This window comes from Amblyraja radiata, chromosome 9 (assembly GCF_010909765.2).
Source record: "Amblyraja radiata isolate CabotCenter1 chromosome 9, sAmbRad1.1.pri, whole genome shotgun sequence".
NCBI lineage: Eukaryota > Metazoa > Chordata > Chondrichthyes > Rajiformes > Rajidae > Amblyraja > Amblyraja radiata.
The window spans coordinates 39945930-39963596 of record NC_045964.1 but is presented as its reverse complement, the minus strand read 5'-3'; the positions used below and the strand labels follow the sequence as shown (position 1 = coordinate 39963596).

Genomic DNA, 17667 nt, shown 5'->3' with positions numbered 1-17667 from the left:
TATTAAAATGTGGCTATTAAAATATGGCTATGCAACTGTGGCTATGCAACTGTGGCTATGCAACTGTGGCTATGCAACTGTGGCTATGCAACTGTGGCTATTGCAACTGTGGCTATTGCAACTGTGGCTATTGCAACTGTGGCTATTGCAACGGTGGCTATTGCAATGGTGGCTATTGCAACTGTGGCTATTGCAACGGTGGCTATTGCAACTGTGGCTACGCAACTGTGGCTATTGCGACTGCGGCTTGGACCAATCCTTTTACTGCTATCCAAATGAGCCATTATTACTTCTTTAATAATTGACTCCAGCATCTTCCCCACCACCAATGTCAGGCTAACTGGTCTATAATTCCCGGTTTTCTCTCTCGCTCCTTTCTTGAAAAGTGGTATAACATTAGCTAACCTCCAATCCACAGGAACTGACCCTGAATCTGTAGAACATTGGAAAATGATCACCAATGCATCCACAATTTCTAGAGGCACCTTCTTGAGTACCCTGGGATGGAAACCATCAAGCCCTGGGGATTTATCAGCCTTCAGTCCCATCAGTCTGCCCAATACTATTTCTCGTCTAATGCAGATTTCTTTCAGTTCCGCTTTCTCCCTGGATCCTCTGTCCTCTGGTACATCTGGGAGATTGTTTGTGTCTTCCTTAGTGAAGACAGAACCAAAGTACCTGTTCTTCTCTTCTGCCATTTCCTTGTTCCCCATAATAATTTCATCAGTTTCTGCCTTCAAGGGACCCACATGGGTAACCAGCCATAGCCAGACCCTATAGAGGCACGTGAAAACATGAAGGGCACTGATAAGGTGTATGGCAGTCTTTCTTCCAGGATCAGTGAGTCTAAAACCAGGAGGTATAGATTTACGGTGAGAATGGAAAGATTTAAGGAAATGTAATTTGTTTGAACAAGCACATGCCCTAAAGGTTACACGGGAATGGGTAGAGATGTGGTAGAGTAATAGCCATTTTAAGTGGCAATGGTGTTTGCAATAAGGATAGTTTGCGAACAATACAGTACATAATACTGATGAATGTATAAATGCTGAGAATGTCTGGAGTTCTTGCACTGTTCTTGTTCCGCACATTTTTTAAATTCTCAGTAATGCTTTTTTTGGGGCAAAATAGCCATTTTACAGACCCAAGTAACTGCAAATGCTGAAATCTTGAGCAAAACACAATGTGCTGGAGGAACTTATCAGGGCAGGCAACATCTAGCGTGTGACGATACTTGTGACATTTTGGGTTGGGACTCTTCTTCACTCTGAAGAAAGATCCAGACCCGAAACGTTGCCTATCCACAGACCCACAAATAACCGTTTTGATCGATCGTCCATCTCATCTAATTTATTTTTAGTTAGGAGCCATTTTAATGACCACAGCGTCAGTGGCAAAGAGACTCTTCATCATGTGTTTTCCACTTTCAGTGCAGTCATGAATCCAACATGAATGAGGTTATTAAATGTTTGAAATAGTCTATTTATTCATTGAACTCAGATGGGTAGGTTACATTAACTTCAATTAGAATTAGCAATTAATGCTGGTTGTTTTACATAGCTGCATAAATATAAGCAAATGGAAATAAAATTACAGGGATCAGGATTAGACTAAAAATTATATATGCAGCTCATATTTTTCATTATTAATGCATGTTTACTTGCTTATGGTCACAGCGCAGATCTTGGCTCATGAAGCACAGTCAATGACAAATCAAGTTATCGGCAACTCAAAATAAATATTACGGTTGTGCAAAAATCCTTCTGTGAAAATTGTTTTTATGTTGCTATGGTTTTTGTGTTAATCTTTAATATGAGCCCATTATTCTAAACTCATGATAAGTGGGTATATTTGCACTATGCTAACAATTCATTTCCAATCTAGTTGATTCTGGTTTTAAGAAATGAGAATTATAAAATGGTAATAGATTTTTGGCAATCGATGCCAGCTCAGATTTGACGGCTTTTGTTATTTTGCACTTCTTCTGTTATTTTGAATTTTTCAGCAGAACAAGAGACCTTGAAATGATGAGAGGGTTTCATGCCAATAGGATGTTGTCTTCTGGAAAATATAAGCTTTTTGTGAGAAACTCATTATCAAAGCATGAATAGAAAAGCTGTGTGGATCGAGTGAGTGAGTACTGTGAGTACAGATTATAAATGTGCGCTGTTTATTGAAAGGCCATAGTAATTGACAATTGACTACTTAAACAAAAAGCAGATCAAAATCATTTAGACGTGAACAGATGCATAGAAACAGTTGCATATCTAAGAATATTTTTACTTTTTATTCAGCCCTTTACCATAAAAAATGAGAGCACTGGAATAGAAGTTACTTTGGAGAATGCACATCAGCTAAAAGATCCACCAGCTTTAGTTTAGTTTAGTTTAAAGATACAGCTTGGAAACGGGTCCTTCAGCCCACTGAGTATCCTACGCATACAGTACTAGGAACAATTTATACTCATACCAAACCACTTAACCTACTAACATGTACGTCTTTGGAGTGTGGGAGGAAACTGAAGATCTTGGAGAAAACAGACGCGATTATGGGGAGAACGACCAAACTCCACACAGACAAGCACCCGTAGCCAGGATTGAACCAGGATCTCTGCCACTGTAAGCGCTGTATAGCAGCAACTCTACTGCTCTGCCACCATGAATCAGAAGCATGAAGCATGAACATTTTTTATAGCTCCTATTTTATATTTGTCTGTTTTTCTTGGTCATGCCGACAACTCAGGATGTCACAGCTGAGGCAGCCCAGTGTTGTAGCTGGAAGAGCTGCTGCCTCACAGTGCCGGAGACCTGGGTTCCATCCTGACCTCAGGTGCTGTCTGTGTGGAATTTGCATGTTTTCCCTGTGACCGCTGGTCTCTGATGCTGTGAAGTAGCAGCTCTACTAGCTGCAATACTGTTTGGTCTAAGAAAGCCTTAGTCTCTGTAATACTAAACAGTGATTCCAGCTGCTTCTCCTGCTCAGGAATCCTAAACTTGGGCTTTGTCTGTTGGAAGGAATGAGGCAAGGGGAGGAAAGATGGAGGACTAATAAGATACCTTCAAATTATTTTGTAGGTTGGGTCCTGAGTTGGTGTGGGGGATCATTACTATGATCAGGGCAGTGGTGGAGGGGGGACGGGGACCATCCCTGGGTTAGTAGTATGAGTCTAAAATTATCCATGGCAAGGGAGGATGGGAGGGGTGAGGGCTATGTTACAAGATAAAGGAGAATCGAGCCATAAGATCATTCATACACCAAGCCCTGTGGCAACAAACCAATAAAGCAACCCCCCTTTAAGATGCATAAAATTCAAGAGAGACAAGAGTGTTTCATTGTCATATGTACTGACAACAGCTCATTAAATTCTTACTTTAGGTAAATAGCAAGCCTGAAAACACAGTGTTCAAGAGCCTGATGGTTGTTGGGTAGCAGCTATTCTTGAACCCGGTAGTCACAGTTTTCAGGTGCCTGCACTTTTTCCCAATGGTAGGAGTGAAATGACAGTGTAGCCAGGGTGATGTGGGTCTTTGATGATAGTGACTGCCTTTTTGAGGCAAAATCAGACCCTACTTGTCTTCTGAAAGTTTGCTTTTGTGCAGATCATAAATACACAATTGAAATTGGTAGAGCTGATATCATTTGTCACAGAATACCCAGATGTTCTGGAGATCACATGAGGGCCTCCATGACCTGCGCCCAGAGTAAACGTGATTGTGTTTTAAGATTAATTATGAAAAGATGTTGTAAAGCAGAGTGGGTTGCCTCGGCCCATAGACTGATCTTCCTCACTAATATTTTTACATCATTACCTCAATAGCAAACACAGCTAGTTATCTCAATGTACTTAAAACATAAATTAATAGGTAATTATGCATAAATATATGTAACGCTCAGTCTGAAGAAGGGTTCCGACTCAAAACGCCACCTATCCATGTCTTCCAGAGATGCTGCCTGACTGGCTGAGTTACTCCAGCATTTGTGTTCTATCTATCTAACTTTGTTTTCAGGGTCAAATAAAGGACATTAATAAATGCAGCTTGGGCAGATCAATTGAATGCTCCCCCCTTTCAGTAAGAAGGATAGGTCCTTAAGTTCCTCTCAAGAGTCCTGAACACAGATCTAACCTAACATTTTTGCACCTAAATCTTGACCACCTCTCAAGTGTTTATGAACAATCCCATCAGATTCTTTTAGAAAAGAGCATAGGTGCTTTCTGTTGTGCTTGACCATCATCGTCAGTGATCAATTGAAATTGAGTATGATTGTCCTTCTAGTGGGTCCTTTCAGTGGGCCTTGGAGATGGCTGAGGAGTCCGATCCTGGAGCCACAGATTGTATCCCTCCAGGACTCCTATACATCTTTTAACATGGGGAGACTGGTGTACAGACCACCACCACATGGTCTTTGGCAGAGACAGACCCAAGTCCAATGACATGGATTCCACCATCTTTGTGAATCTCTCCCTACTGCTGCCTTCTTCCACCTTCTCATTTAATGTTGTGCTCCACCAGCTGGCCAGCCACCATCCCCCACATGTTCCACCATTGAGATCATCTTCCTGGGCCGTGCTTTGTCAGTAACTTGCCCCCTCAATCTGCCCACTATGGGTGACCCTGCCAGGAGCAATAGCTCTGGATGGTTTTGCTCTCAGCATCCAAGGCACATGCAAGTCTCTCCACCATGACAAAGTGGTGGCCCTCGGAGAAGAAGCCTGTAATTGTCTCTTAGCCAACACAACTGACAATGCAACATATTTTGTCAATTTGATAATAGTGATCGTAGGATTCTGCTACAATTTCATAAATTACAACCATTGATGATCTATAAATACTTGGTGGGATGTCATGATGTTGAAAAAAAAACTACATACAGTAAATGCAAACTTTACTTTTATGTTTTTGAAGGATTCAGTGATAAAGCAATAGCTGTAATAAATTGCTGGCACAAAACATTTTGAGTTGTAAAGTATTTCCAACTATTATTTTCAATAAATTTTCAATTTTAATAACATCCACAAATAATCCTGAAACAAAGAGGCATCTTAAACGTTATTCCAATCTTGACCAGCAGGTACAGTAAATATTTCACATTCAATAGAGATTTTATTTGACATTGGATGTTATTGCACATTTATTTACACCTGCTACAAAAATCCATCTCCTGCCAAAGAGATATTTTATCACTATTACCGATGGCAAGTCTTATTTTAATTTGTTCTCTTTTTCAAACACGGTCAAATGCTAATCCCTTTGCCTCGAATTTCCGTTTGAATGTATTTAACCCACAAATCCCCATGATATGATTGTTGCTTGTAACAAAACTAATCCAATTCTTATGAATGGATGTTGTGCAACATAATAGAATGCCTAGGTCAATGCATTCAAGTTCCTTACATATATTTAATATCATACCAGTAAATACTAAAAATTAGAAAATAAAACATGGACAGGTGATATGACAAGTTCAGATAATTTATATGGAAGGGTGCAGAATGTTCACCAAGATGTTACCTGGGCTTTTGGGCTTGAGTTATATGGAGAGGCTAGATAGGCTGGGACTTTTTTCTTTTATGCGGGTGATTTAGTTTAGTTTAATTTAGTTTAATTTAGAGATACAGAGCGGAAACAGACCCTTTGGCCCACCGAGTCCGCACTGACCAGCGATCCCCGCTTATCAACACTATCCTACACACACTAAGGAAAATTGACACTTATACCAAGCCAATTAACCTACAAACCTGTACGTCTTTGGAGTGTGAGGAGAAACCAAAGATCTCGGAGAAAATTCACATGTTCATGGGGAGAATGTACAAGCTCTGTACAGACAGCACCCAAAGTCAGAATTGAATCCTGGACTCTGGGGCTACAAGTGTCTGTAAGGCAGCAACTCTACTGCTGCAATGCCGCCACCACCAATGTTCAGACATTAGCGTGGAAACAGGCCTTTCGACCCACTGTGTCCACGCCCACCAGCAATCATCCTACACACTAGCAGTATCCTACACACAAGGGACAATTTATAATTTTACCAAAGCCAATTAACCTACAAATCTGTACATCTTTGGAGAGTGGGAGGAAAATGGAGCACCCAGAGAAAACCCACAAGGTCCCAGGGAGAATGTACGAATTCTATGCAGATAGCACCCGTAGTCAGGATCATAGTCAGGATAGGACGAGCCTAGTATACTTGGTCAGCATGGACAAGAAGGGCAGAAGGTTCTCATTCCATGTTGTAGAGCTCTATTATTATTTATCTGCACATAGAATAAATGGCAGTAGACAATTATTTGGGGAAGGGAAGGGGGGGAGGAATAATGAAAACATTGTGAGATTTTGCAAAAAAAAACATGGATTACCAAATTCAAATCAATTGCAGAGTAATTTTTATTGTTCTTGATTCTTGTTCTCTGGACAAATTCAAAAAATCATGCAGCATCTGTGGAGGGAAATGGAAAGATGAACATTGCAGGTCGGGACCCGCCTTCAAACTCGAAAAGGTGAGCTATAGGGATCACACAGGGGGAACAGTGAGCGAGAGTGTCTCACTCAAATCAAGAGATGATATCAAAGGACCCGACCCTTCTACAGAGGGAAACAAGAGGCTGCAGATGCTGAAATCTTGAACAACAAATAAACTCCTAGTGTCTCTTATTCCTCGGTGTTGGATGACTTCATTATCTGCCAGAGAGAGAAGGGAACTTACATTGAACATAGAACAGATTCAAGAACACAAGATCAGGCTCTTTGGCCCGCAATGTCTGTGCCAAAGAGAATGCCAAAATCTGCTTTTAACAGTCAGCACATATTCCGTATCCCTCCATTCCCTACATATCCATGTGCCTATCTAAAAGTGTTTTTAAATGCCACTATCATATCTGCCTCAACCACCATCTCAGCAGTGCATTCCAGGCACTCACCACCCTCTGGGTAAGAAACACACACATCTCCTTTAAACTTTGCCCTTCGTACCTTAAAGCTATACCCTCTAGTATTTTTCCATCTTGGGAAAGATGTTCTGACTGTCTAAACGATCTACTGTATATCTCTCATCTATATTACTAAAACTCTGATCTTGACCGCTTTTGGCCCACTGTGCTGCGATTTCCGACAGAATGCTGCCACCTACGGCCATCATGTTTGGCCACCTCGCTCAGAGCCCCCCTCCGCCTTATGGGTGCGGAGGATTTTTCCCATCGATGACAAATCAGAGAGATATTAATGTTTTTTTAAAATTCATCATTCTCTCTGCTGCCCCTGCTGGAGGGAGGGGGAGGGACCAGGAAGTGGTGTGCCTCACTCAGTCTCTGCAAGATGGATGAAGCCAAGGGTCACGTCTCTCTGAGCTCTGAATAACACTGAACAAATGTCTACACAACTGTGAGTCCCCTTAATGTGGTTTGAAAATGAAAATATGGTTTGTTTGAAGTAAAAAGGCACTTACTGCAAATGGTGGCGGGTGATTTGGCTTGAAGTTGAAAGGCACTTCTTACTGCAAATGGTGGCTTGGGTGCTTTGGCTTGAAGTTGAAGGGCACTTCTTACTGCAAATGGTGGCTTGGGTGCTTTGGCTTGAAGTTGAAAGGCACTACTTACTGCAAATGGTGGCTTAGGAGCTTTGGTTTGAAGTTGAAAGGCACTACTTACTGCAAATTGTGGCTTGGGTGCTTTGGCTTGAAGTTGAAAGGCACTCCTTACTGCAAATGGAGGCTTGGGTGCTTTGCTTTGAAGTTGAAAGGCACTACTTACAGCAAATGGTGGCTTGGGTGCTTTGGCTTGAAGTTGAAAGGCACTACTTACTGCAAATGATGGCTTGGGTGCTTTGATTGAAGTTGAAAGGCACTACTTACTGCAAATGGTGGCTTGGGTGCTTTGGCTTGAAGTTGAAAGGTACTACTTACTGCAAATGGTGGCTTGGGTGCTTTGGCTTGAAGTTGAAAGGCACTACTTTCTGAAAATGGTGGCGGGTGCTTTGGCTTGAAGTTAAAAGGCACTACTGCAAATGCACTTCCTGTTTGCACTGTATATTGATTTTAGATAAAACGCTACCACTTACGGCAGTGAGTTTTGGCCATCATATTCAGTCCCCCTCCGCTGAGCAGGTGCAGAGAATTCTTCCCATCATTGAAAAATAAAAGTATTATTAGTGTTTAAAAAATGTTGAGAATCTCTCTCCTGTCAATCACGCCATGAAAGCCACACCTTTTCCGGTGGGAGGGGGAGGGGTTATAAAACCCAGAAGTGTGGGTGTGGCTCAGTCTCTGCATGATGGGGGAGGGAGAGGTCATGACTGTCTGAGCTGTGAATCAACTGAACACACTGAATGTCTACTGAACTGTGAGTTTGGTGTTTTGTGTGGTTTTATGGTGGTTTCACCCTGCATGAAATGGTATAAAGCTGCATTTGAATTTGGTGGCCTTGCACCCTGCTTGAAGTGGAATGAAACTGCACTTGAATTTGGCGGCCTTGCATCCTGCTTGAAGTGGTATGAAACTGCACTGAATTTGGTGGCCTCGCACCCTGCTGAAAGCGGTATGAAACTGCACTTGAATTTGGTGGCCTTGGATCCAGCTTGAAGTGGTATGAAACTGCACTGGAATTCGGTGGCCTTGCACCCTGCTTGAAGTGTTGAAAACCACACAAAACACCAAACTCACAGTTCAGTAGACATTCAGTGTGTTCAGTTGATTCACAGCTCAGACAGTCATGACCTCTCCCTCCCCCATCATGCTTGAAGTGGTAGGAAACTGCACTTGAATTTGGTGGCCTTCCTTGAAATGGAATTTCAAGGAATAGTCATGAGTCAACTGCCAGCCCACCAGCCGTGAGTGAGCTGCCAGCAGATCAGGCTTGAGGGAATGAGCTGCCACCCCAAGAACCCATATCAGCATTCCAGAAAGCCCCCCCACTGGCCACCAATATTGGAATTGGTGGAGAGGTGGAATATTGCGTTGGGGGACCAGCCCTCCCGTGTGAACATGGGACCCAACGGGTCCCACTTAGTCTAGTAACTTTATATATTTATACCAAGTCTCCCATTGCACAGATACCATTCCATGTCTGTCCAACTTCTCCCTTTAACTTATGCCCCTTAATCAAGGCATCATTCTGGTAAACCTCCTTTGCACCCTTCCCAAATCCTCCACCTCCTTCCTATAATGGGACGGCCAGAACTGCATGCAATACTCCAAATGTGGCCTCACAAAAGTCATATAGAGCTGCATCATGACTTCCTAACTCTTATACTCAATGCCACAACCTATGAAGGCAAGCATATCATATGCCTCTTTTATCATTCTATCTACTTGGATTTCCACTTTCTGCGAGTTATGGCCTTAGAACCCAAGGTTCTTCTGTACATGAGTGCTATTAAGGGTTATGCCATCAATTGTATATTTTCCCCTCACATTTGACCTCCTAAAGTGCAATACCTCACATTTGTTCAGATAAAGCTCCATCTGCCAGTTCTCTGCCCATTTCTATAGCTGATCTATATCCAGCTCTATATTATGGCAGCATTGCACCCAGTCCGTGACCTCACTAATTTTGATGTCATCTTCCAACTTATCAACCAACCCGTCTACGTTTACAAGTACACATATTTTGAGGATAATTGCAGTGGACCAGTAAAACGGACACAGAGGAAACTGCCAATGCTGGAATTTTGGGCAAAATGCAAACTGCTGGAGGAACTCAGCAGTTCAGGCAGCATCTGTGGAGGGAAATCAAGAGATGATATTACAGGACCCGACCCTTCTACAGAGGGAAACGAGAGGCTACAGATGCTGGAATCTTGAACAACAAATAAACTCCTTGTGTCTCTTATGGTGTTGGGTGACTTCATTATTTATGGCTGTCTGCCAAGCTTTGAGTAATGAACTTAATTGAAGGAAAAGTTCAGATCATGCAATTGAACAGATAGTTCAATTCAGGTGATGAAAATCTGTATATTCTGCTTGTGGACAAGAAGAGCAAATGTTTTGATACGCAGAGATCGAAGTGTTTCAATGGACACATTATTCCTGAGATTACTGCAAGAATAGTCTGCAAACAGGGGTGATGATTCATTGCATGAAACTAAGAAGTCCAGTCAATAGTTTAGCTTCTGTGATGGTCTTCAATTCAATGCTAAATATTTGTTATGGGCTTTTGCATCTTCAAGTTGTATAGAGAGTCTGATGTGTATCTGAATGGCTAATTTGAAGTCCACTATTTAAAGGTATAGAGTAGATGTAGAATGTATAGAAGGTAGAATATGTTTACAAAGAGCAAAGACAGCATCCAGATTCTATGGTATTTTCTTTGAAATGACCTCAGGTGGTTTAAGAACAAGGAGAGTCATAATTTTCCCCAGCGGAAAGGGGATGAATGCTAGAACTGTGAGAAAGAAGGTATGTTCAGAGATGAGGAATTCCTCTACAAGACTATTTTACACAGGTCTTGAAACCAGTAAATAAATCTGTTTTAAAACCTAAAGAACTCAGGAAAAATATTAATTTCTGAAACAATGTTGACAACATCATTGAGCAAGAAACAAGTGCTGGAGGTATTCAGCAGGTTAGGTAGCTCTGTGGAGGGACTGGAGACTGGAGACAGAGAGTTGTAAATCTTTGGAATCACCCAGAGAAATGTAAATCTGTGGAATTCTCTGCCAATGGAGGTCATTTCACTGGATGGTTTCAAGAGAGAGTTAGAAATAGCTCTTTGGGCTCAGGGGATATGGGGGAAAAAGCAGGAACAGGTACTAATTTTACTTCGGAGTCACGTGAGTGACTACGTGAAGAACCCGCTCAGTGCGCAGGCGCGGCATTACGCACAGCAGTGCAACAGAGGCTGCAACGGGAGTTAGGCACTCCCGCTACAGAATGAACCGGACCGTCAGGTGAGTACCCTGAGGTCGGGTTTTCTTTTACAGGTGAGCCTTTTTCTGCTTGTGTTTTTTACAGGCAGAGAAAAAGGCTCTGGAACAAAACTGCCCCCCGTTCAAGGAGGAACGTATTCCCGTTGGGGAGGGGGGCAGCAACAGGTGGTAGGAGCATTACCCGGTGTTCCTCTATTCCCCGACACCGTGCCGAGCCCAGCCCGCTAGTACCTGAGCAGCGGGCTGGATGCATAGCCACCCGAAGAGGCATCCGGCAGGTGTTCCCGATTTCGGACGGGACGTCTCTCCACCCGCACGGGGGGGAGAGAGAGCCGCCTGAGCCGCTGGAGCGGCTCACGGAGCAGGTGCCTGCGAGACGCGCTGCTTGAGGGGCGCTCTCGCATCTACAAGGCAAAAGCTCCAGAAGAAAGTGGTAGGAACAATTACCGGGCGCACCGCTATCCCCATCACTGCGCCGAGCCCAGTCCCGCTAGTGCCTGAACTACGGGCTGGATGTCTAGCCATCCGAACAGGCATCCGGCCGGTGGCGTCCGATTCGTCGGACGGGGACATGTCTCCACCTAAATGGAGGAGAGACAGCCGCCTGAGCTGCATCCAACAGCTATTGGTGCAGCTCCAGCGAGATGCGCAGAAAGAGCGCTCCCGCGGAGGGAGGTCAGGCACCCCCTCCACAGTGTTTCATGCACTGCCCTCTGCTCCCTCATTACTGGAGGCTAGCATTGGTGACCAGGGCTGGGCTGGTCTGGAACAGGGGCAGGCGGACAAATTTGGGAGTATGCCAGGGGTGCAGGAACAGGAAGAGCTGTTGGGTGTGATGGACCGCTTTGTAGCAACCCCACGGGCTGGAGCACCGCTGGAACTAAGAATGGCGGCCAGCATCAACCATCTATCCAATAAACCATTACTGGAAAAGGTGCTCGCTGAGGTGCTGAAACAACACACAGCACCAGAAAACTGTGATGCCCTCAAAGTAAAAAGTGTCAACAGCCAAATCTGGGGGCATGTGGGGTCACACATCCGGACCCAAGAACTCAAGCTACAGCGGATCCTAAGGCTCCTGACGTCGGCCATCACAGCCTTTGCTCGTACCGTGGAGACCACGGAGCTGGATACCTGCCAGCAGGATGTGCTGGCATTAATGTGTACCACACAATTTGAGATCAACAATCTCCGGAGGGAAATCATAAAATCTGCCCTCAATCCCAAATTTACTGGCTTGTGTAAAGCCCCAGCTGCGGAGACGGACGCGCTGCTATTTGGGAAAGATCTCAATAAAAAACTGAAGGAGATGGAGGAAGCATCAAAAACCTTCGGCCTAATGAGGGCAGGCCCCGGGACGAGCAAACCAAGACCTCCGATACCCAAGCGGCAGCACCCCACGGCATCCACCAGTCGACGTCCGCAATATGGGACTGGTGAACGCTTGGGGTCCGCACATTATCCCCAAAGATCTTTTTAGATCAGGGCCCGCAGAGGACCCTCTGGAAAATGCGCCTCCCCCCCAACATCGCCAGCACGTCAGAACAGAACCTTCAGGAAAATGAAGAAACAGAATCGCCAATAACCATGGAGGTAGGTGGGTCTGGTTCCTACCAGCATATAGAGAATAAGGGTGCTTTATTAACAGGGGGGAGATTACACTTGTTTAAAGAAGCATGGGGTATGGTCACGAGTGACAAGTATATACTCAACAGCATTAGTGGATATAAAATACAATTCATGTCAGAAAAAAAAAAAATGCCGCCAGTTCAACATTGGCCCCAAAGGGTATTTCTCCCTCTGTCAAAGAGACGTGAGGGACAAGCTGAACTGGTGAGACTAATCACAAAGGGGGTCATCAAAAAGACCAAACATGAACCTTTGGCATTTGTATCGAATATATTTACTAAAACCAAAAAAGATGGTGGCTGTCGCATCATCATTGACTTAACATCACTAAACAAATTTGTTAAGTATATACATTGCAAAATGGAGACATTTGTTACTGCCAAACAACTGAATTCCAAAGGACACTTCATGGCAAGCATTGATCTTAAAGATGCTTACTGTCTAGTACCCATATACAAGGATCATCGCAGATACCTAAAATTTATCTGGATGGTACAAAGTATTGCCCTATGGGCTAACTTCAGCCCCAAGATTATTCACCAAAATATTGAACCCAGCCATGGCAATACTAAGAAAACAAAAACATATTGTCATGGCATATCTGGATGATATTCTGATAGTAGGGAAAACAATGGAATTGGCTGTGGCAGCAGTATCAGCTACAAAACAGCTACTCGAAACTCTGGGGTTCGTCCTACATCCAGATAAATCTAAGTTGAAGCCATCCACTATCATGGACTACCTGGGCTTCACAATTAACTCAGTCCATATGACTGGTACCTTGCCAGAGGCAAAAATGGTTGAATTAGCACAATCATGCAACAATTTAATGGTCAACGAGCGACCAACTATTCGACAAGTAGCAAGAGTAATTGGGGAAATGGTAGCAGCATTTCCGGCTACACAATTCGGACCTTTGCACTATCAAAAATTTACAAAGAGCAAAGGTACAGGCAATAAAACGACATACAGGTCACTATGATCGTGTCATGAAATTACCCACTGAAGCAATATCAGAGCTACAGTGGTGGGCAGAAAACGTTTGGCATAGTTTCAGCCCTATTGTTATCACTAACCCTACTTTAGTTATTCAAACAGATGCCAGTGCTCAAGGCTGGGGAGCGACTAACTCCATATCCAGCACAGGTGGTAGATAGACTAACCTAGAGTCATCATTACTACTTACACTGGGCATTAACTATCTAGAGATGTTGGGCGCCTTTTATCATTTAAAAGCATATGTATCTAATATGCAGCACTTGCATGTTCGGTTACAAATTGGTAAATACTACGGTGATGGCTATATTAACCATATGGGTGGCATAAAATCATTATCATGCGACAAATTGGTCAACATGATTTGGCAATGGTGTGTCGAAAGACATATTTGGCTATCAGCTACTTACCTACCAGGTAAGCTAAACACCCATGCCATGAGAAAATTAAACACCTGGGTTGCATGTTTGAACAGGCCTTACCTGGAACTGGGATTGTCCAAACAAACCATCACCACCATGTCGGCATCCCTTCGAACATCCACCAAGAGGCAGTACTTAACCAGCATCAAAAAAGGGAGAAGTACTGCCAGGAAACAGGGACAACATACGCAACAGCCACAGCCACCAACATACTGGAGTTCCTGGCCTATCTACACCACAATGTAGGGATCAGCTACAGTGCCATCAACACAGCGCAGAGTACTCTTTCTGCTTATCTCAAACCAGCGCCAGGACAACAGGCGATTGGATCCCATCCACTGGTTTTAAAACTGATGAAGGGCATTTACAATATCAAGCCCTAAGCCCAGGTATACCCATATTTGGGATATCAGTGTGGTCCTGACATATCTCAGGGAATGGCCACCAGCCAGATCCCTCGGCCTCGAGCAAGCTACACTAAAGACGCTCATGTTGATGGCACTTGTATCCGCTCAGAGGGTCCAGTCACTACACCTATTGCGACTGGACAACATGATCACAGCTCCAGACCAGATCTCTCGTTATCCAGCGACTGATCAAACAGAGCAGACCAGGAACACCTAATCCAGTCGTGGCTTACCCACCAGAACCACGGTTATGTGCCATGACCCACCTACTATCCTACATAGACACAACCAAAATATTCGAGGGAGATGAAAAGCCTTGTGGGTCAGTCACAAAAACCTTATGGTCGGGTGACGAGCCAAACCATTGCAAGATGGCTCAAGCAGGTGCTAGAAACTGCTGGGATAAACACTAACATGTACAAATTTTATTCCACCAGGGCAGCATCCATGTCGACGGTGAAAGAATGGACATGCCTATAGACCACATCCTGGCTACAGCAGGATGGTGGGGGGGGAAAAGACCGTTCAGAAATTTTATAATAAGCCGTTGGCAAAACCTGGTTTATTTGCAGTAAAGATTTACGAACTGCAAATATTTAATTTAAGCCCAGGGGAGCAACTTAATTCTTTGTTGTTATTGTTTAAAAAATACCATTGTGTTTTTCTACAAATAGACTCATTGGTTGATTACGATAACACTTCCTCCCTCAAGAACTTCGGCAGTGAGTGAATAAAACAGTTACACGGTTTGAAATCACAGAGCTTTGAAATCTTCACGTAGTCACTCACGTGACTCCGAAGTAAAATAGTAAGATTAAACGAGAACTTACCAGTTTGAAGTTTGATCTGTATTTTATGAGGAGTTACGATGAGGGATTACGTGCCCTCCGCTCCCACCCTCATTATATGGATCAAACTGATAAATTGATGTCTCTTTTTCTTTACTATGTTTACTTCAAATACTTGTGTCTATCTGTGATTCCACACCGCTGCTTGGAAGTATGCCGCGCCTGCGCACTGAGCGGGTTCTTCACGTAATCCCTCATCGTAACTCCTCATAAAATACAGATCAAACTTCAAACTGGTAAGTTCTCGTTTAATCTTACTATTTTAGATGATCAGCCATAATCATATTAAATGGCGGTGCTGGCTCAAAGGGCCAAATAGCCTACTCCTGCACCTATTTCCTATGTCTAAATTTCTATGTCTGAAGAAGTGGTCCAGGCTCAAAATGTTATCTGTCCATTCCCTCCACAGATGCTGCCTGATCCACTGCATTCCTCCAGCGCTTTGTGTTATGCTCAAGGTTCCATCATCTAAAGTCTCTTCTGTCTCTTCTGTCTTGACAAAACAATCTCCTCATGTCCTTACACTCCGTGATATTATTCATTTCCAAATCTTGCCAAACTGATTCCATCGTTTCGATTCTCAAACAAGCTTTTGTTTTCTCTCAAGACAACCGGACTTCACTTTCTAAGCACTTCCTCAATTCCCAATTCACTCACCCATCACTGCTCACTCCAATCCTCATGCACTCCAAATCAAAGGAGCAGGTTCATCAGATGAATACATACCCTTCATTTCCTCTTTGGAAATAGAGAGCAATGAAAGGAAAGAAGGATAACTGGAGGTAACCCAGTACCAGTTATGAGGTTCAAAGTCATTGAAAGTCAAGAATGTTTAATTGCTATATATGCCGGCTACAGAACAATTACATTCTTACATGCTATAGTTTTACAGGCCCATTAATGCATTACACACAAATTGATATACGATAATTTAAAAAATAATAATAATAATTAGTAATATTATGTAACTAGACCATAATGTGAAAAATTGAAGTCCCTAGTGAAATCAAAAACAAAGTCCAGCATAAATTTGTTTTTGGAGTCTGGAGTATGGGGTACAATTTTGGTCGCCTAATTATAGGAAGGATGTCAACAAAATAGAGAGAGTACAGAGGCGATTTACTAGAATGTTGCCTGGGTTTCAGCAACTAAGTTACAGAGAAAGGTTGAACAAGTTAGGGCTTTATTCTTTGGAGCGCAGAAGGTTAAGGGGGGACTTGATAGAGGTCTTTAAAATGATGAGAGGGATAGACAGAGTTGACGTGGATAAGCTTTTCCCACTGAGAGTAGGGAAGATTCAAACAAGGGGACATGACTTGAGAATTAAGGGACAGATGTTTAGGGGTAACATGAGGGGGAACTTCTTTACTCAGAGAGTGTTGGCTGTGTGGAATGAGCTTCCAGTGAAGGTGGTGGAGGCAGGTTCGTTTTTATCATTTAAAAATAAATTGGATAGTTATATGGACGGGAAAGGAATGGAGGGTTATGGTCTGAGCGCAGGTATATGGGACTAGGGGAGAATACGTGTTCGGCACGGACTAGAAGGGTCGAGATGGCCTGTTTCCGTGCTGTAATTGTTATATGGTTATATGGTTATAACTGCCGAGACAAGGTTGTGGTGGGTGTTGTGCCATGTTGAAGAGCCCAATGTTTGCTTAGAAGAAGCTGTTCTTGAAACTGGAGGACATAGATTTCAAGCTCCTCTACCATCTTCACAACGGTAGTAGTGAGGTGAGAGTGTGGCCAGGTGGTGTTGATGTTTGAAGATATTAGATATATTTTTGAATCATGCCTCCCATAGATCCCTTTGATGGTGGGGAGATCAGTACCTGTGATGGACTGGACACCGACACTACTTCATGCAGACTTATTCATTCCTGGGCATTTGAGTTACTGAACTAAGCCACACAACAGTCAGTATGCTCTTTACCATACACCTATGGAAGTTTGATAAAGTATTTATCAACAGAGTGAATCTTCTAATGATGTATTGATGATCTTTCTGTGTGATTATATCAATGTGCTGGGCAGAGGGGAAGTCTTCAGCGTTATATATGCCCAGGAACAAGAAGCCATTGACGCTCACCGTCAATGAAGACGCATTCACTGATGCAGAAGCGGCACCGGAGACAAGTGGCGCATTGGTTTCCCTCCCAGCCAGTGATGACGAGGCTGAGATTTCACAGTCAACTTGCGTCAGAATTAAAAATATCCTCTCACACCGTGGTGACTTTATATCACTGTGACAGAACGATGAGAAGATTGAGTAGGGTGTTTGTCATGATTGTTTGCTTGCCAGCAGTGCAGGAAGTCTTCTGCCTTCCAAGGCATTGACGTATACAGCCAGAGTTGTTGGAGCTGAGTTCATTTATGGATTTACACTGACAAGGCACACAGACCTGTGCCAGCACTCAGAGTGGCAACAGTTAGTTGGATATTCACTTGGTGATTGATGGCGCAGAAGTAAGGTTAGGTAGCTGACTGTGTCAGGGAGAGCGATGGATAATCC

At 43.4% G+C, this 17667-nt stretch overlaps 1 long non-coding RNA gene across 2 annotated transcripts in view; it reads right to left on the bottom strand.

Moving 5' to 3' along the window:
* Positions 1 to 477: 477 nt before the first annotated feature.
* Positions 478 to 17667, bottom strand: part of LOC116977004 — a 104239-nt gene continuing 87049 nt past the window's right edge. For both annotated transcript variants that reach the window (XR_004413095.1, XR_004413097.1), the window contains one exon: positions 478 to 774. This is a non-coding gene — a long non-coding RNA (uncharacterized LOC116977004). The remainder of the gene's footprint in view (positions 775 to 17667) is intronic.